Source organism: Diadema setosum, chromosome 4, assembly GCF_964275005.1.
Source record: "Diadema setosum chromosome 4, eeDiaSeto1, whole genome shotgun sequence".
Taxonomy (NCBI): Eukaryota; Metazoa; Echinodermata; class Echinoidea; order Diadematoida; family Diadematidae; genus Diadema; species Diadema setosum.
In genome coordinates, this window is record NC_092688.1 from 14,362,026 (window position 1) to 14,383,147 (window position 21,122).

Genomic DNA, 21,122 nt, shown 5'->3' on the forward strand with positions numbered 1-21,122 from the left:
TCTCTAACGTGAAACGTCGCCTCGTCTGCCGATAATGTCATAAAGTTAAGATCAAGATACCTCAGCGTTTGTGTACGCTGGGCCGAAACGAGTGCAAGCAATGAAAGCAGTTTTTGGCTCAAGGCGAGCAGAGAAAGTTCATGGTTATCCTGAAGTGATACAAAGTGATTCAAAACAATTGCAACGTCCCAAGTCTTGTTGTATTTAGGCTTAGGAGGGTCGAAGTTAAATACTCCCTTCATAAGTCTGACTACAAGGGGGTGTTTGCCAATGTCGTACCCTTCAATTTTAGGTAGTATGGATGAGAGAGCAGATCTATACGAGTTAATCGTGGAGTAGGTTTTGTTTAAGCTATGCTGATAGCTTAAAAAGTTCACAACATTCTCTATAGATGGGTTAAAGAGATCACAAGGTTGTTCAGAACACCAGCGATGCCATTGTCTCCAAGCGCCCTCATATTGTTTGTTGGTATTGTCTCGCCATGATGATGAAAGGAGCTTTGCAGCATGCTGCGATATGCCTGTCGCTTGCCATCGCTGGCGGAGAGCACCCAGGCGGCTAACCGAAGGTTCGTTGGTGGGTGGGGGTGTGGGGCGAGGCTCCTCTCGGGGAGTAGTAAGGGTGGGGCTGTTATCATTTCCAGCAGTGCCGGAAACCATGGCTGCGCCCGCCATATTGGGGCAATGAGGAGTGCTTTGTCCACCTGGTCCTGTTGAAGCTTGTGGAGGACCCTGGGGATGAGACAGAATGGGGGGAAAATGTATGGGGTGAAAACATTCCAAGGTATGGAAAAGGCATCGGAGGCCACGGCATTTAAGTCAGGCTTCCATGTTACATAGGAAGGGAGTTGGTTGTTGAACCGAGACGCAAAGAGGTCAACATCAGGGACAATGAGTGTATGGAGTTTGTTAATCATGTCATGAAAAACATAAGGTAATAATTGTAGTTCTTTGTTCATGTCTCTGCGAGACAAGCAGTCAGCTTCAGAATTGTCTACACCTGCTAAGTGTGAAGCTGACATCCAGTTATTAGAGGTTAGGCACCAATTCCAAATGTCGACTGTTATTTTGTTCAGGTCGGGTATGTTACCGCCCATTTTGTTTATGTATGAAACAGCTGTGGTGTTGTCTGACTGAATATGAATATGTACGTTTGTACATGAGCTGCACAAGGCCTCAAGACCGTTCTGAATTGCCAGTAATTCAAGCACATTAATATGCAGGGCAGCCTTCTTGGCAGTCCAGGTTCCCTGAGCAAAGGATTTGTCATTATTCAGGACCGCTCCCCATCCGGACATGCTAGCATCAGTTGAGATTGTTATGCTAATAGGGGCAGGGTTGATGGGGGTGGAAAATTCTTCGGATTTGCAAGACAGCCACCAAATAATTTCTCGTTTAGCATGACTAGATAACGCAATTAGAGCGTCAAAATCACCTTCTGCTTTACGTAGAGCATTTGTCTTTTCTGTTTCCAGGTGACGAAAGTGTAATTTTCCTTGTGGAAAGCACTCAAACGTAGATATGACAAGGCCAATGAATTTGGCTAAATCCCGAATTATGGTCTCTTCTTTAGACAAGATTGAATTTGCAAGAGTAGTTATTTTGTCAATCTTGTTTTGAGGCAAGCTGATTTTCATTTGCTGCGAATCAATCTGAAAACCAAGGAAGGACTCGACGTGTTTTGGGTTTAAACTGGATTTGTCAAAGTTAACTGAGAACCCCAAGGAGGATAACAAGTTGATCATAAAATTGGTGTTGTCGAGGCACTCTTCTCTAGTGCGAGAAAGAATGAGAATATCATCTAGATATATAATCGTTCTAATGCCTCTACTCCTTGCTGAGGCAATGACGGGTTTCATAACCTTAGTGAATATCCGTGGGGCTGAACTCAGGCCAAAGGGAAGGCACTGAAAGCAGTAAAAATGCCCTTTCCATTCGAAAGACAAATACGCTTGGTGAGCAGGGTGGATGGGAATTGAAAAATATGCATCCTTAAGATCAATACTAGTCAAGAAGTCCAGAGGCAAAATTAAATCCTTGACCAAATGAAACTGTTCCGTTTTGAAATGCTCATATCTCACAAATTTGTTCAAGTTTTTCAAATTTATGATTGGTCTTATACCGCCAGTCTTTTTGGCGACTGTGAAGATAGTAGAAATGAATTGGCACTCGGAATGAGAAATCTCTCTAATAGCTTGCTTTGAGATAAGCTTAGATAATTCTTCGTCGATTGCCTTCTCCTCCTCGGGAGAATGTGAACTTTGTGGTGGAAGAATTGGCTGGTATGGGGTTGAAATGAAATCGATTTTGTAGCCGGATATTGTATCTAATATCCAAGAATCTGAAGATATTTTTGACCAATCATCTTTGAAAAGCTTGAGATTCCCAGCTTTGAATGGTTTTGGACTTACTAGTTTTTTGATGGGAAGCAAGCCGAGGCTGCGGGCACCATGTTGCGACGTGTATCCGTCGGAGTGCGCCGGGGTGATGGTGGTGGGCGTGGCACTGTTGAGACCGCCCGAGACTGGGGGCGATGCCACTGCTGAGGGAATCTACGGCTGGGCCTCTGGCTCTGCCAAGATGGTCGTTGTTTGTAGCCATAGGGTTGAAAGGGGGTGCTTCGCATCCTTTTTGATCGTTGCATTTTGCCGGCTTGGGTGGATACTTTCTGACCCACATTGTATGCTTGTGCGACGCTTGCCAAGGTTTCTCGGAGGTCTTTCCCGAACAGCTTACTATCGAGCGGAGTCGATTTGCTGCACAAGCCTTTGTACCTGGGGTTGAGAAAGGGTCTCAGGCTAGCTCGACGGTGCATGCTCAGTTCGTATGAAGCATAGCCGGAAAGTGTTAGGCCATCGATGGCGAGTTGTTTGATTCGCTTAGTGTCAACTGGCTGATTTTTCGTGCATGATCCATGAATCTCAGATAGGATTTCCCCATAAGGTAGAAGGCCCTTCACTACGTTTTGTTGTAGCCGTTGAAAGCTCGCATCAATGCCGCGAGCCTTGCCGGGGAGAGTAGCCCAAATTTCGCTTTCGATTTTAGGTGTGCATGCTGCTTGAGCATTTGATGGCGTTTGGTAGCGCTCGGCGATTTTATCGAGGCTTTCCTTCTTGGGAGGCAGAGTGACCGCCTTCGTTAGCAAATCAGCCAATTTTTCGAATTTGGCCGGGCCAAAATCAGAGTTAGTGTCATATATGTCATTGTCAAAATCCAGCTCGGTATCAGACTTAGGTTGTGTGGGAATGACGTCTGAGTCGAATTCAGCTGGGTCGTAATTCTTAGCGACACGACTATCAACCGTAGAGGCTGAGTCACCTCCCAGGGCGAGGCAGTCAGGGTCGCCGGGAAAGAGGCTGAGAATATCGTCGTCCCATGAGCTTCTTATGGGGTTGATCAGATCGCTAAAATCTTCGGCGGGCGGGGCAGCGCCCCTGTCCCCGCGGACATGGCTCGCATGTCTAGACAAATCGTCGGGAGGAGGAACTCTCCTGCCCGAGCCGGCATGGCACGCATGCCGTTTGTCATCGCCGCGGTCTGGCGCCGCTCTATCCAAGAAGCGGGAGAGTGTCTCGGAAAGTTTACGGATCTCCATAGCCTGAGCTTCAAGGCGGCCTTCCATGCCCTGATCTCCCCGCGGGGAGGGGGGCTGAGAGGTAGCGTCGTCTTCCCGATCACTAGACATTGGAGCTTTATAATTCACTGCCGTCACACTTGAAAAAGATGGTTTCTGCTATCTGACACGGGTATTTATAACGATCTTGGACTGCTTGGAATTTTCACCTACTTTGAATTTCATTATGTGACTTCACTGCCTTAAACACCTGGGAAATGCTAACCTCTGAAGACTTATACGAGTATTACGTAATAGAATTGTATTGAACAACATTCTGCTTTATGAAGAGAGGAATAAATTTTTATCAGTAAACCCTTGGAAGAGTAATGTACTTACTTATTGTGTTTGTTTAATTGAAGAGAAATATGATATTTATTCAAAACATTTTCATCGTAGTGTCTCTTTAAAGACATTGCACTTCCATCTTAATTTCATTTTGATATTGCTACTTTTTCCCCCAAAAATACAATGAACTAATTCAATAATTACACAGTTTTTGGTAAAATAAAGTTTTATATGGAAAATCAAGTTTCACAAACAAATTCAGTAACTCGTTATAAGATAGAAAATACAGCAAATCATTCCCTTTTCTCTTCCATGATATGTTCTACGTGTTTTTAGGAATCATGAATATTCTGGTTTGAATTTACTTAAAAATATAATGATTATACTTAAAGGGACCATAAGTTAACGGACATATCTACCTTTCTGTTGTAATTGTCACTACTACACTATATCTCAATATTACTATTCTTTACTCAATGTCATTATAAAAAAAAAACCAAAACATCTATTTTTCATCATTAACGGTTTTAAGAAGACTGGGAATTGCTTCAGATGATTAGACAAATATGTCAAAGTAACACTCTGTGGATGTACCGACATCTGGCTGCACAACTAATCAGATGCATCAGAAGACGATTTGTGCACAAGCATGGCTTTAAGCTCTACATAACACACACTATACACACATTCAATGGGTGACGATGTAACACGACAGTTTACAGTTACAGTTATGGCCTGGAATCACCCCTAATAAACCATAGAATTTTCATCAAGGATTAATCTTAAAATTAGAGGAGCGGATGAAAACAGCTAAGCAGAAAGTGGTTATTAGCATGTAGTAAGTGCTGCATGAATGGCTTTTCTCAATTCCCTTAAAAGAATACACATTTAGCAGTACTTTCCAATAATCATACCTAGTTCATACATGAATTAATCTCTATAACATACTGGATAAAAATTCATTTGTCACAATCAGTTGCAATTTACCTGTTAAAAGGCCGTGTCACACCTTTCCGGGCAAGACTGGCGTAAGACTTGCGATGAAAATTTTTTACTATCCGGAGGGCCCAGCAGATGACCAACACATGACAGTACCTACCACGTATCTCATTCGTGGTCGCCCGGAGGTGTGCACACAAATCTTTTTATCCGCAACCGTGTTTAGGCCCTGTCACACCTTTCCGGGTAAGCTACGCGGGCTTGATGCTTGTGGGATTTTCCAGCATACCGGATAATTTCTTAGGGCGGACAAGGATTTGGGCGAGTCAGTGCATGTGTCTTACTTGCTGGACGCGTTCTACTTAAGTTCTACTGGCGGGTATTCTGTGTGACCTGTGTGCCAGGTGCGTGGGGGCTGACAAGTCGGTGACGGAATTCCTCTGTAGGAATGACAGAGGTCCCACAGAATGTAAGTATCTTGCCGCATACGGGGACTGCGAAGTACCTGCGTGGGAGTTGCCTGGGAGGTGCTGCCACTAAGGGCCTCTCACTGCACCATGGGTGGACCTCTGCGGGCAATCCCTGCGACTCAAACGGAAAAAGTTTTGGTCATGCTCAACACTTGGCTGCGGGTAAATCGGACTTGCGTGCGCACCTCCCAGCAACTACGGGGGAGATACGCGCTATTAGGTACCGTCAGGTGCGGACCAACTGCGGAGAGCTCCGGGTAGCAAAATCGCAAGTCAACCCGCAAAACTTCCCCAGATACGGTATGACAGGGCCTTGAGCATGCTCAAAACTTGTTCCGAGTGAGTCGCGGGGTTCGCCCGCAGAGGTACACGCAGAACACCAGTGGGAGACCCTTACCGGCAGCACCTCGCAGGCAACTCCAACGCAGGTACTTCACAGTACCCGTAAATCGCTCGTAACAGAAAACGGATCGGTTTCAAAGTTCTCAGGTAGGTCACACGGAATACACGCAAGTAGAAGGTAAGTAGCACGAGTCTAGCAGGTAAGACACAAGTGCGAACATTCTTGTCAGCCCGCAGATAATTCTCCTGCGTGCTGGAAAATCCCTACTCGCCAGAAGCCCGCGTAGCTTGCCCGGAAAGGTGTGACATGGCCTTTAGTTTTTTTTTTTTTTTTTTTTTATAAGGGAACTCTCCATTTACCGGAAAAACCTTAAGACCTAAATTACAGGTCGATATGAAGGGAAGGTCTGCAATTTGATGTCAATTACCTTGCCCATGCCAGTGGATAATGTCCGGTAATAGCTCTGCATGTACTGCGGACCCCTGCTTCCTCTCAAATAAGTAATCTTCCTTCTCCCTCTATTATTTGCCCCTTCCCATTGTCTCTTGTCGTTTGTCCTGTCTACGTCTATGTTTCCCCGAGCGTTTCTGTGCCTTCGTGTGTGCTTCCGTTATACTTCTTTTTTTTCTTTTGTATGTTCAATTTTTTATTGAATGGCCCATATCTCTACATGCAACCTTGTCTTTTACGTGAGCCTATCTTTTCCAATATCACGTTGATTTCGAACAAATAGTTCCAGATGTTCATATGATTTTATTTTTCATTGTATTTTCTGTAGCTGTGTAGAGAAAATATGATATTTGAAACAAAATTTGATTGAATTGTATTGAATTAAATGTTGTTTTTTTTTCCTTTGCGCATTGTAAGATTGTAACAGTGAACTGTCTTATAATAGTCAGATATACATGTACCCGCCTTTTATTCTCACAACAACGAGCTGCTCTATATAAGGCACAAATGAGGACAGCTACATCGTCTGCAAACAAAATGTCGCTTTTAGTGTTTTTTTTTTGATGTGTTTTTGTGTTTTTTTTTTGTGTGAATTGATAGATGAGTGACTATAATCATGATATTGAACGAAACTTCAAACCCCAACCGTTGGCCCGGATGCAAGCCTTTCATTAGATCTGCCTCGCTACAAAAGCAAAGACCATAAATGATATGTCGTGGTATATGGTCATGATAGAGATAATCACACGCGACCAGCGACCACTTTGCTGATTGCATTTGATCATCACTTTTGAATATGCATACTCCATCTATCAGAGAAGATATACAATGCATTATAAAACACGGTTTCTGGGAATTACTACTACTACTACCACTCCATATAGTAGTGTACAATACAATAGAATGTGCAACACAATACACCAGGGAATGTGAGATCAGTGACTGTCGATACGCTTTTCAGTTGAAAAGAATACGATTTTGTATAACTGAAAAAAAAAAACTGCTCTTGTATTTTACAAATCCATTATTCAGAGTAAATTCGATTATTGCAGCGTTGTATGGGGTAATCTGCGAAAAACGGATTCTGAAAAGTTGCAAATTATTCGAAATAGCAATCTACAGTCGTAGATACTTTGGAATAACAAAGATATAAACAATTACTACATGTTATGTATAAAATTTCTAATGGAATGTTTCCAGAATATGTATTGCAATATTTTGAAGAACATATAACAAATTATTTTTTTGAGTGTGAAGAAATTTATATTGTGTAAGGTAAAAACAGAAGTTGGAAAAGGAACTCTTTCCTTTAGAGGAGTCCAGTGTTGGAATAGGTTAACTTGATTATGATTTGAAATGTACTCTCTCTCTGTCCAGTTTCAAACGAGCTCTTGATGTATCTCTGCTGTAGCCTAAGCAACTGCCCAGGATTTTCTCTCTCTCTCTCTCTCTCTCTCTCTCTTTTCTCTCTCTCTGTCTCTACTAGATATTGTTGAAATAACCTTTACTGTAGGGTATTTGCTCCGTTTTCCTTTTTTACTGTATTTTTTTTTAATGTTTCGCTGTTTTTGTTGTTACCTGACACTTGCTCCTTTTTTTATTTTTGTATATATGCAGCTTGTATGTATTTCTGCTATTTTCATGTTGTTCACGGATTTGCAGAAGAACAGCTTTGCTGAAGCAAATTGCCGTGATTAAATGAAAAAAAATAAATAAACGCTTAGGCCATAAATGGGATTGTAAATACATTATGCTGGAAATGCGTCTACTTTCCTAGCATTACGTAAGAGCAGTTATATCAACTTTGTGTGTTCCAATTCAGATCGACTATGATTCTCCAGACAGAAAGTTTTAAAGATCACAGATTTTTGCTTTTTTAAGCTGGGATAAAGCATGTTCAATTACAATAATGATTAGCACTCTCACGTATTTTCGACTCCGTCATGTTTCTGAGACATGAATCATTTCACGTGTATCTTCTGATAGCAAATGGATATAGAGTTAGGCAATGATATTTTTTTTTTCTCAGAACATATATATTGCGATAGTTTGGTTCGGCCCTCTCTATGCATACTGCTCTTTATAGTAGACCCCTCATTATGTTTTTGTTTTTCTCAGATTATAGATAATGCGAAACTTTAGTTCGAAAATATGTAACATTTTCAATTCGCTAAACATTTTTAAGTTTCATTTTACACTCGAGCAATGTGTATACTCAAGATCATTTGTAATTCTCTTGCATCGTGTTTGGTAGAAAATATGGAAATAAACTCAATTGAAATTGACTTATTTATGTATTTTATAATTCATTGGCTATTTCATTATTGTCTGTCAATATCTCATTTTTTTCACGATTTTTTTTTTGGAGCTGTTGTCTGTTGAAATATTAAACATTCACAGACAAGAAAAGTCTACACCAACTGAGGGCTGACGTTGGGAGGCTTCCAATTAGTCCTGTTATATCAGAATCTACTAAATCATTAAGGCCGCTTTCAAAAGTGCCAGAAAGTGATAATTGCATTTTCGCAATTTCACGGGGAAAGACTCTCCATTTCGTTTGCAATATGCCAGTATCATGTTTAAATTTGCATTACGAAGACTAAAAATAAAATGAAATCAAACATAAGATCTGTTGAACCGTTTTATAATAGTTGAAGAGGTGCCAAAGCCTCTATCTGTTATTATGATGCGTATTTCCTTTTGTAAGGACAGCATATTATTCCCATTATACTGGTATGATTATAGCTTTGTTATCAAGTATTACGAGAAATGTGACTAATCAATCTGCCAATATTAGAAATGGCTGAATGACAACTTTTTGTTTTAAACGTATAGCTTGTTAAGAGAAATTTGATTCTTCGTTTCCAACCGATAGCTCCTAAATTTACCTCTCCGTATAGTTTTATATTATTTTCTCCTAACACATGTGTATATGTGTAAGTGTGTATGTGTGTGTGTGTGTGTGTGTGTGTGTGTGTGTACCTGTCTGCATTGACGAAATATTGCAGACCTCTTACACGTTCAGGCGATTTATAGGCTCTTACATGTAGAGCTCAAAAAATAGGTCATTCCGACTTATTTACAGCGTAAAGCCAATCAAACGTTTCGTGAAACGTAATTCATGCTAATGGCCAATAGTCAATTTTCTTGATCGTACTTGTTATCACACTAATCAACAAGCTCTTGGTTTACCTTCGGAATGAAACCTTTTTCTTGTTTTTTTTTTTGTTGTTGCTATTATGTGTATAATATCTTTAAACACATGTTGAGGTTTATCGCAAAGTAGGCTAGGCGCCATTTCAAAACATTTAAGTCCTTCATAAGATAAAGCAAAATAAAATATTTCCAGTGATACCTCACTTGTAAAATAAGAAGGAATGTTCTTAAAGATGTGATTAAAGACATCCCGGTTTATGTCACTTCCTGTATTTCTTTTTAGAAGCTGTATATTTTAGCAGAAATATCTGAACTTAACTCACGTCTATACACGAAAATGGATTTCAAAATTAACTCTGCTGATGAAATCAGCATCAAATAATGTGGACAGTTCTGACAGCGACAAAGTACCATCACTTCCCTTGGAAATTGGAGAATGGAAGCACTGCAAAAGGGACGCATGTTACCCAAAACCGCGTAATGCACGCAATGTGTTGTGTTGGGCCACTGTCGGATAGCTGGTGACCATGCAGACGGTAAGGAAATGGCGCCAAACCGCTGTTCAAATAATGTTTGCGTCGGGCGCTGATAACAGCCAGCCATAGGGTCGGCTCATCCGCTCGCAGAATGACCGCACAATGTGACGTGAGCCAGTGTCAACACGCTATGTTGTCCACAGCCATCGGCAGGACTTTAGTTTGCAGACGAAATTTACAAGAAAAAAAAAAAAAAAGAGGGGGAGCAGGGAAAGAGAAAATCAATTTGGATAAAAGCGTTTTCGACGATGCATTGTAGTTCAATGTCATTGTGTTGGCATCAACACATCAATGGCCTTCTGTGCGAAATTTCAGTCCTGAAATGTTTTAAATTTATCACCCTCTATCCATGTATATAGTGTTACCGAGTGCATTGATTGATTCTGTGTGTATGTGTGTGTGTGCGTGTGTGTGTGTGTAACAGAAGGAGAGAGAGAGAGAGGGAGGGAGAGAGAAACGTTTTTCAGCATGCAATTACAATACTAAAATACATCGTTCAGAATTTGGGATGGTTAACAAAAATCCAATACACAACGGACTGGATTTCGCGACTTCAGTCTTGTTGAATTTTGCTGGGTATTGGTGATAAATATATTACTTTCATTGACGAAAAGAGGTAGATGCATTATGGAAGTGCGTTTTATTATATGCATTGTGTGTTCATGTATATCCATGTATGTTGCTAACAAAATAAGTGCTAAAGCGCTTCACAGCAGCAGCAATAATTTCAAGTCTCTGTGTAGACTCAATCTTCCGTGCACTAACTCAACTCCCTCGGCTGCATTCATAGTCAAGGCTTCCAGTTCACAGGCTCGCATATACTGAAATCCCACCATTTTTATCGTCCAGTTTCTAATCCATGCGTAAATGGTTTGCCATAGAGAATATACACCAAGTGCTTTACTGTTGGACGCTGCAAGTGCCGTTGTAGGGTTCGAGCCCCAACTTGAAAACATTCGTACATGGTAACAATGCCCTGTGTAATTTATGCTATATGAGAAACTACGCTTAACCGAAACAGAAATACGAGGGCCTTTAAGGTCTGCAACTTATATCAAGGAAATGACGGGTTTCCTTCGTCCATGTTTGTAACGTCATGTAGCCCCCGTTCCCTCCATTGAGTCTAGCTGCCAGTCTCATAATCCCAGCCAATGTTCCGAAGAGTTATAACTTAAACTCTTCCATACTTGTACCTCCTACACACTTCATACCATGTTGCTTATGCAAATGATGCATTTATTACATTTCGTCTGTGAGGAAGTTTACCCTGATAAACACTAGATTTTCCCCTAAACAGATTCCAAGATTCACGAACCCAACCCCACCCCTTTTTAGACTGATGCTTTATAATTATAACACGACCATGACAACGGCACAATCATGTTCTTCGCGCCGATCAGGAATTCCATTTCGGTATTCCGTTTTCTCATGAACCTCCCATACCCTTACGCCCCCACTTTGTTATTAATCTTCCCTCGTTCTCTTGCTAAAAAAGGGTCTAGCATCATTTATTTTTAGTCTATGTATAGGAATCCGTGTTCGCTCAATAATAGTCAAATTGCTTGTACATGTAAACTTGTACACAAACACACACACACACACACACATTTTCTATTATCTATCTATCTATCTATCTATCTATCTATCTATCTATTTAACCACGTATCTACGTATATTTGTTTATGTGTGTGTACTTAAGTGAATGTGTTGAATATGTAAAAATTAAAAAAAAGAAACAAATGTTTTCCGTAATCGTTTTTGTTAATTCATGGATATGTTTGTGGATTGATCGATGACATGAGAAACTCGCGATTTGCCTGGGGAGAGTGACCAATCATAGAGCAAGTTTTAATCGCCCTTGTTTACTAAAGTATGGAGAAAGAGAAAGATACTTATAGACAGGTAATGATATTGGAAATTAGTTTATATCCTTAACGCGAGATTATTCATGACGTCCTCACCTCTTACTAAATCTATGGAAATCAGGTTTTGGTAATGTATTATGCTGCGATTCATTTACATCGCTGCGATTGTATGTTCCTGTATATCATAGTTGCCTATATGTCTATTTTGTTCTTTTACTGTTTTTCAGTAAGTATTCTTTTTGAATGCTTATTCTTATCTCATAACCTGTAAACAGATCTTATAATAAGAAGGCCAGCTCTGAACATCGTCAGTAGTCATTGTGTGCTGTTCTAATACGTGTGACACCGAGATGTTATAAACAGGCATAATATCTCCGTTGAAGTGGTAAACACACACGCACACACACACGCACACACACACGCACACACACACACACACTATTCAAAATATGTGACACCGAGATGTTATAAACAGGCATAATATCTCCGTTGAAGTAGTAAACACACACACACACACACACACACACACACATCCACACACACACACACACACACACACACTTTTCAAAATATGTGACACCGAGATGTTATAAACAGGGATAATATCTCCGTTGAAGTGGTAAACACACACACACACACACGCACACACATACACACACACACACACACACACACACACTCTATTCAAAATCTTTATTTTACATAATGTATATCTATATCAAATCATTTAACATTGTCATAAAATGGGTTACATCTCGTTATTCCGAAGGTTCGTTATTCCGAAGGCTCTTTAGTCCGAAGATTCGTTATTCCGAAGGTTCATTGTTCCGAATTTCATTTTCGGATTAACGAATCTTTGGAAAACCCAACCTTCGGAATAACGCCACAAATGTTCGAATTAACGAACCCTTTTTAGGTGATCCGAGTATCCTCTCGGATCACCTATTGTATCTGTACGGATTCTTAGGTGATCCGAGTATCCTCTCGGATCACCTATTGTATCTGTACGGATTCTTTCTTCTTCTTCTTCTTCTTCTTCTTCTTTATTTCTTTCTCCTCAAATCTTGTGCAGCGGTTAACTCAAAAAGTCCCCTACCTATCACTTTCAAACTTATACCATATATGTATCATGTCCTAAGGACGACAGATCTAGTGTATCAATGTGATCAGTTAACCGTGACGTCATTATGACGTCATTATCTAAAATCACGTTTACATCAATATCTCATTAATGGAACGGAATTTTCGAATGAAATTAAGATATCATATAGTTCAAGTCAAGGTCTATTTATATAATTCATAAAATTTAGTCACGTTCATAGTAAACGAGCGCGTACGCGCGCGTTGAAATTTTAACATGCTCTAATCAACTTCAAAATTGTTTTGCACACGTTTCAGGTCATTTACAGCATTTCAAAAAAAATCGACGGACGCGTACGCGCGCGCGCATATACGCACGCACAGCTCATATGCAATAGAAATTTCCCTTTTTATCGCACGGATCGAATGTCTGAAATGTCAAGGAATATTTCTACCAAGTTTCAAGTCGATCCGACTCAATATGACGTCATACGGGCCCGTCAAAGTTGAAATTCCGCGCGCGCGTCAATGGCGATATACAGTGCAACTATGCCAAAAAACTGCCAATTTTAAATCCGATTTTACTCGTCAGGATGGACGGTGACTCCCCATTTTCTTTACATATTTTGAAAGCTGATGAGTTGTATATGTCATTTCATGGGGTGGCAATGCTGACAAAATGATTAAAAGATATCAAATTTCTTAATAAAGTAAAAAAAGTGCATTTTCAAAATGACGTCATCAAATTTCAAGTTCACTCGACCATATCTCACTAGTCCTTTGTCAATTTTCACCCAGATTTCGGTATGTTGTAGCTTATTTAATGTTCTTACAAACATATATTTACAAAATTTTGATTGGATGACTGTATCACCTCGTAAAAATGGATTGAAAGTAATCTTGTCAAATTTGACCATTTTACGTGTTATCTCTATGGGAGTGTAGTTTTTCTGGAAATGAAAATTGACATGACTATCTTTATCGAGCACTAGCTCACTTACCCTTCGGTAAATTTCTCCCAAATTTTGATATGTTGTAGCTGAGACTTTACGCTACCGTAAGTGTGCCCTTCATTTTTTCATACGCTGTCGGGATCACGTCAAAAATTTTGGGTGAAATTCAAGCTTATCTTCGATGTATTGAGATATTTCTTTCTTTCTGCAACTTATTTCGCAATAACTCAAGAAAAACGGCCTCTATCACTTGCATATTTTGCACATGTTTAGTTCATGTCACGTAAATTATTTCATAAAATAACAACTACTTGATCGGACACCATCTTGGGTATGTAAATTAGGGTCAAAGGTCATAGGTGATTCATCCTGTATCTTAGTGAATACATGTTCTATCTTTCCCATATTTTGCACATGCAGAGACCATGTTACAAGGATCATTTCACAAAATAACTACTACTTACTCAGATGCCATCTTGTCTGTGCAAATTGAGGTCAAAGGTCATATGTACTTCTTTTTGTATCTTCGTTATGACGTGTTGTCTCTACGGGATGGCATTTTTTTTTAATGTGAAAATTGACATGATTGTCTTCATCGAGCACTAGCTCACTTACCCTTCGGTGAATTTCTCCCAGATTTTAATATGTTGTAGCTGAGACTTTGCGCTATCGGTAAATTGCCCTTCCTTATTTCATACGATGTCGGGATCACGATAAAAAACTTGGTTGAAATTAAAGCTTATCTTCTATGTATTGAGATATGTCTTTCTTTCTGCAACTTTCTTTGCAACAACTCAAGAAAAACACGCCCTATCACCCCCATATTTTGCACATGTTTAGTTCATGTCACGTACATTATTTAATAAAGTAACAACTACTAGATCGGACAACATCTTGGGTATGTAAATTAGGGTCAAAGGTCATAAATGTTTCATTCTGTATCTTAGTCAATACATGTCCTATCTTTCTCATATTTTGCACACGTAAAGACCATGTTACATGGATCATTTCACAAACTAACCACTAATTGCTCAGATGCTATCTTGGGTGTGCAAAGTGGGGTCAAAGGTCATGTACTTCTTTCTCAATCTTCGCTATTACGTGTTATGTCTATGGGAGGGAGTTTTTCTAGATGTGAAAATTGACATGACTAACTTTATCAAGCACTTGCTCACTTATGCTTCAGTGAATTTCTCCTAGATTTTAATATGTTGTAGCTGAGACTTTGTGTTACCATGTAAGCGCCCTTTGTCTTTTCACACGATGTTGGTATCACGTCAAAATACTTGGTTGAAATTAAAGCTCATCAAAGATGTATTGAAATATGTCTTTCTTTTTGCAACTTTCTGTGTAATAACTCAAGAAAAACATACCCTATCACCACCATATTTTGCACATGTTAAGTTCATGTCACGAACATTATTTCATAAAATAACAACTACTTGATCAGACGCCATCTTGGGTATGTAAATTAGGGTCAAAGGCCATAGATGTTTCATCCTGTATCTTGGTGAACACATGTCCTATCTTTCCCATATTCTACACACGTAAAGACCATGTTACAGGGATCATTTCATAAAATAACCACTTTTTGCTCAGGTGCCATCTTGGGTGTGCAAAGTGGGGTCAAAGGTCATATGTACTTCTTCTATCTTCGCTATGACGTTATCTCTATGGGAGGGAATTTTTTAGATGTAAAAATTGACATGACTCTCTTTATCGAGCACTATCTTCGGTGAATTTCTCTCAGATTTTAATATGTTGTAGCTGAGACTTTGCACTATCAGGACTTGAATCATTGATTAAAAAAAAATCGGATCACCTTAATTTGTCAGTGATGACAAATTACAATCTCTAGTTTCTTCTTCTTCTTCTTCTTCTTCTTTATTTCTTTCTCCTCAAATGTTGTGCAGCGGTTAACTCAAAAAGTCATTCACCTATCACTTCTAAACTGATACCATATATGTATCACGTCATAAGGACGACAGATCTAATGTATCACTGTGATCAGTCAACCATGACGTCACTATGACGTCATTATCTGAAAACACGTTCACATTCGTATCTCATTAATGGAATGGATTTTCTCAATGAAATTTACATATCATATAGTTCAAGTCAAGTTCTATTGATATATTTCATAAAATTTAGTCAAGTTCATAGTAAACGAGCGCGTACGCGCGCGTTGAAATTTTAAAATGCTCCAATCGAGCTCAAAATTGTTTTGCACAGGTTTCAGGTCATTTGGAGTATTTCAGAAAAAATCGACGGACGCGTACGCGCGCGCGCATATACGCACGCACAGCTCATATGCAATAGAAATTTCCCGTTTTTTTACACGTATCGGATGTCTGAAATGTCAAGGAATGTTTCTACCAAGTTTCAAGTCAATCCGACTCAATATGACGTCATACGGGCCCGTCAAAGTTGAAATTCCGCGCGCGCGTCAATGGCGATATACAGTGCAACAATGCCAAAAAACCGCCAAATTTAAATCCGATTTTACTCGTCAGGATGGACGGTGACCCCCCATTTTCTTTACATATTTTGAAAGCTGATGAGTTGCACATATCATTTCATGGGTTGGCGATACTGAAAAAATGATTGAAAGATATCAAATTTCTTAATAAATTAAAAAAAGTAAATTTTCAAAATGACGTCATAAAAATTCAAGTTCACTCGAGCGTATCTCACTTATCCTTTGCCGATTTTCACCTAACTTTCAGTATGTTGTAGCTTATTTAATGTTCTTTCATATTTATAATTACAAAGTTTTGATTGGATGACGTCATCACCTCGTAAAAATGGATTGAAAGTTTCCTTGTAAAATTTGACCAGTTTACGTGTTATTTCTATGGGAGAGCAGTTTTTCTGGAAGTGAAAATTGACATGACTATCTTTTTCGAGCGCTAGCTCACTTATGCTTCGGTGAATTTTTACCAGATTTTAATATGTTGTAGCTGAGACTTTGGGCTATCGTAAGTGTGCCCTTCGTTTTTTCATATGATGTCGGAATCACGTCAAAAAACTTACTTGAAATTAAAGTTTATCTTCGATGTATTGAAATATTTCTTTCTTTTTGCAACGTTATGCGCAATAACTCAAGAAAAACATACCCTATCACCACCATATTTTGCACATGTTTAGTTCATGTCACGAACATTATTTCATAAAATAACAACGACTTGATCAGACGCCATCTTGGGTATGTAAATTAGGGTCAAACGTCATAGATGTTTCATCCTGTATCTTGGTGAATACATGTCCTATCTTTCCCATATTTTGCACACGTAAAGACCATGTTACAGGGATCATTTCATGAAATAACCACTTTTTGCTCAGATGCCATCTTGTCTGTGCAAAGTGGGGTCAAAGGTCATATGTACTTCTTTTTCTATTTTCGCTATGACGTGTTATCTCCATGGGAGGGAATTTTTTAGATGTGAAAATTGACATGACTCTCTTTATCGAGCACTATCTTACTTATGCTTCGGTGAATTTCTCTCAGATTTTAGTATGTTGTAGCTGAGACTTTGCACTATCACGACTCGAATCATTGATTAAAAAAGAAATCGGATCACCTTAATTTGTCAGTGATGACAAATTACAATCTCTAGTTCATTTTCGGATTAACGAACCTCTAGGTATAGGAAATTCGTGTGTTTCGGATTAACGACCCTTCTTAATAACGAACCTTCGGAAAAGCGAATCTTCGGAATAACGAACTGCACCCATAAAATGTAGCTTCGAATCATACGTATATTAAATGACGAACGTCCCCCGTGCGCTAACAGAGAAGATGTAGCGATGGTCACAGCTGTAAAAAAAAAGAAAAAAAGAAAAAAAAAAGACAACCTTTGCACAGGATGTCCCTTTGGAGAACAGTCTCCTGGGCACAATGATCCGCGAACCTTATCTATCACTGCCCCTAAGCCATCAGACACTTACGTACGTGCGACGTATTGATGTGCAATGATGGTCACATCGGTGCACCTGCACGTGCGCCACCGCTTGCCGTGCTCGCGTGTGCACGACAGCACGGCGAAATGGGTGTGGCGTCTTTCCCGTCTCACCTGCGGTTATTAAACAGGGGCCCGTTTCATAAAACTTATCATCAGTGACAAGTTGTCATAGATGTGACAAGCTACTGAAATCCTTGCATCTGATTGGCTGAGAGCAAATTTGTCATAGAAATGTGGCAGTTGTCACTGATGACAAGTTTTATGAAACGGGCCCCTGATCTAATTATGACACTGACAAAAGCGACGGGCAGACATTATAGTGTTATAAGTTGAGATAGATTCGATGTATATCGTGGCATATTTCCATACTAAACTGAGGATCATATTGCAGTAGTGTAGCAATGTAATCCCATTACATTACCACTTGCTAAATAACTTCACCTGTGTAAAATTTATGCATGCCCTCTTCTTATGTTCTGCTTCCTTGAGAATCCAATCATGCATTCTTACGTGAAGCTGCTATGTCACATCCTTCTTCATTGTGATTTCATTTGTAATGAATTTCAAAAACATTCGTAATCATTATCCCAATCAATATAAATTTTGAAACTCTGTATCCCGTATAACCAATTTATAGATGTTCAAAGGCAAAGGTCTGAAAATCATCCGGAAGTCTCCTTTAAGCCACGGTACATGTATATGTACATGTACATGTACATGTACATGTATCCATATTTTACCGTATCTTGCGTACGTTTCAAAATGCTCATAATTACTACAATTACCAAGTCAATTATCTCAATACTACAATAAGTCACTGGCCAAGCCTCCAATGTAAATGGCACTTTAATTTGAACATTGTACCCAATGCATATTATTATTGTTTTTACATAGTCTTTAAAATTACAAAAATACACCGTTATTAATGATGAGAAGGGAAACTGCCTGTGGATAAAATAATTTTCTCATCGAACTGAGTGTATGCGTCGGTCGCGTACAATAGGAGCTCAGTCATTGTGATCAAATTCCATAATGTCATGGTCGAAGCAAAAATCAATTTCTTAAGAATAAAAGAAAATGGATTTTATCGGTCAAAAACCTCCCGATGAGTACCCCAGCTCATAATAACCTCTTATTGATGTCGTAGCGAGTTATTGTGAGTACGCCATATTGTATATTGCGAGCACACAATGGCATCCATGTTTAGTGTGATAAACCTTCAGGCGCCAGAGCGTCGAGTCCCCAGCGAGTCCCCAGCGAGCTGGAGACAGCGGTGTCGCGGCCCGTCCATGCTGCACAGTGGCCTCGCTGCTGATTCCCTCTGTGCATTATTGTGCCTTGATGCCACGTATACAGTAATGGCTCGAGCCCCGTCACTCCCCCATTTCTTTTGGGGTTTCCCCCTTTTATCCCGTTCGGCCATACTGTCACCATCTATTTAGAGAATTAATTTTATCCCCCTGCTTTCGATATTCTTATATAATTGACGTATCTTTATGGCACTCTTCACGCCCTGCGCGTGTTGTAAACCTCAAATTACTGTCATTAAGCATCTATCACCATCATTCAGAAGTTTGACATTTTCTCGAATACTGCACTCTGATAATAATGGTGTTTTTACACTTGGTGACCGACCCAACATTATCCTAATTACGTCATTTATCATTTATTTCACTAATATTGTTTGTCTGAGGAACAGGGGCGGCAATCAAAATGACACGAGAGGAAGTGCAGGGGGGGGGGGAGAGGGGAGGAGGAGTCGGGAGGAGGAGCAGGAGGAGTGAAGTTGGATGGAGGAGGAAGGGGGAAAGATGACTGCAATGCACTGCTAAAAGTCCGGTGTTAAATTTGAAGCACCGAGCTGGTGTTAAATTTTCGGTGCTCATTTATGGTGTTAGATTAACACCTCCGGGTGTCACTTCAAGATATAAAATTATTCTTTTTAATAGTTTCTTAGTTGCTGTTTTTCTTGTTGATTTTGAACTTAAACAAGACGATCAAGAATTTTCCTATTGAAAGTACTTGATTTTTGAAAAAAAAAGGTGTGAACTCATTTACCCCACAGTAACACCAGTTGGTGTAGTCTGCTATTGAAGCTGGGCGGATGTTATACCATTGAAATCAACACCAGGCGGTGTCATTGTTGAATTAATACCAGCGCAGTGTCAAAAATATCACCAGCTGCAGTGTCAAATTAACACCATAAAGTGCCAGGTGAACACTTTTCAACACCGATGTTTTTGCAGTGTGGAGTCACCGCGTGGAGGGGGAGGTCATTATCTCACGGTGAATGATTTTATCAATATAAGAAACAGATATGGACTGAATTATAAATTTCCTAGGTAGATATTGTATGCTTCAGGGCCCCGATTTATCAAAAGATAGAATCGATTTTAAATTTTCCTTACTACACAGGCTGCCATAGACTTACAGTTGAAATCAACTATAAATCAATTTTAACTCTTCATAAAACAGGACCCGGATTTGTTTGACATGAGGAGTGTAATTTTTTTTTATGCGCCTGTCTATAACAGGTGTAACATTTAGATCTTTATCATTATCCTCCTGACGACCACAGATAAAAAGCAATTACACCCTCTATTAGAGCTGCAGTTACATTCTTAATGAAGTGAGCGCTGTGTCTGCATCAGTTATTGTGTGTTTGTCCCTGGGCTGTCTATTTTGGTACATTAGCTGCTTCTTTTCTCCCTCCATCTCCCCCACTTTCTGTTCCCACTCAAAATGTTCAATTTCTCTTCCTCTGTGTGTGTAATGTGTCTCTCTGTCCTGCCGCATGTTCATATAATTATATATAACAAGCGCTTGTTCCTATAAACTTATCCTCCATGTCTGACTTAATTATCTTCAAACTGTTTCTCCTTTTTCGTTTCCTCTCGCGCGCCCATCTCATCCCCTGATTCTATTCGTAATTCTCTCCGATTAAAAGAGTAACCATTACCATTATGAAGTAAACAGAAACAATCAATATTCTTCCGCACATCCTGTGCGCATGCCGGCTCGATTGAACAACAATGTGCCTTCTGTTCCCGGATCGAAATATTGAATGTTACGCTAATCAATATACCGAGAGTCCCCATCGACTAAATACGTACGCAGGAACGTCACACTGATTTTGCTCTGATTCAGTTTGGCGCCCTTGAAAACTAGAACTATAGGAGCATAAAGAAAAAAAAAATCAATAAATTTCTGTCTTCCTCATCAGCATTCGTTCTTCTTTCTTCTTTTTCTTATTTAAAAAGCACGATGAGGTAAATTTTGGCTGGTCGAAAACTATGCCTTCAACATGGATATACAGTGCGTATCAAAAAATGTAGTCAAATTTTGGAGGGCTAATATTTCATACTTGTCAGCTACGAAGAGTGCGATGTGGTTGTAGGAAAGGGGAACTCTTCCTCTTTCCATTGATGCCTAATTATGCTGGCAAATGTCATGCATGACTGAGCACAT

At 39.6% G+C, this 21,122-nt stretch overlaps 1 pseudogene; it reads right to left on the reverse strand.

Moving 5' to 3' along the window:
- Nucleotides 1-453: 453 nt before the first annotated feature.
- Nucleotides 454-3,684, reverse strand: LOC140227636 (uncharacterized; annotated as a pseudogene).
- Nucleotides 3,685-21,122: the final 17,438 nt, after the last annotated feature.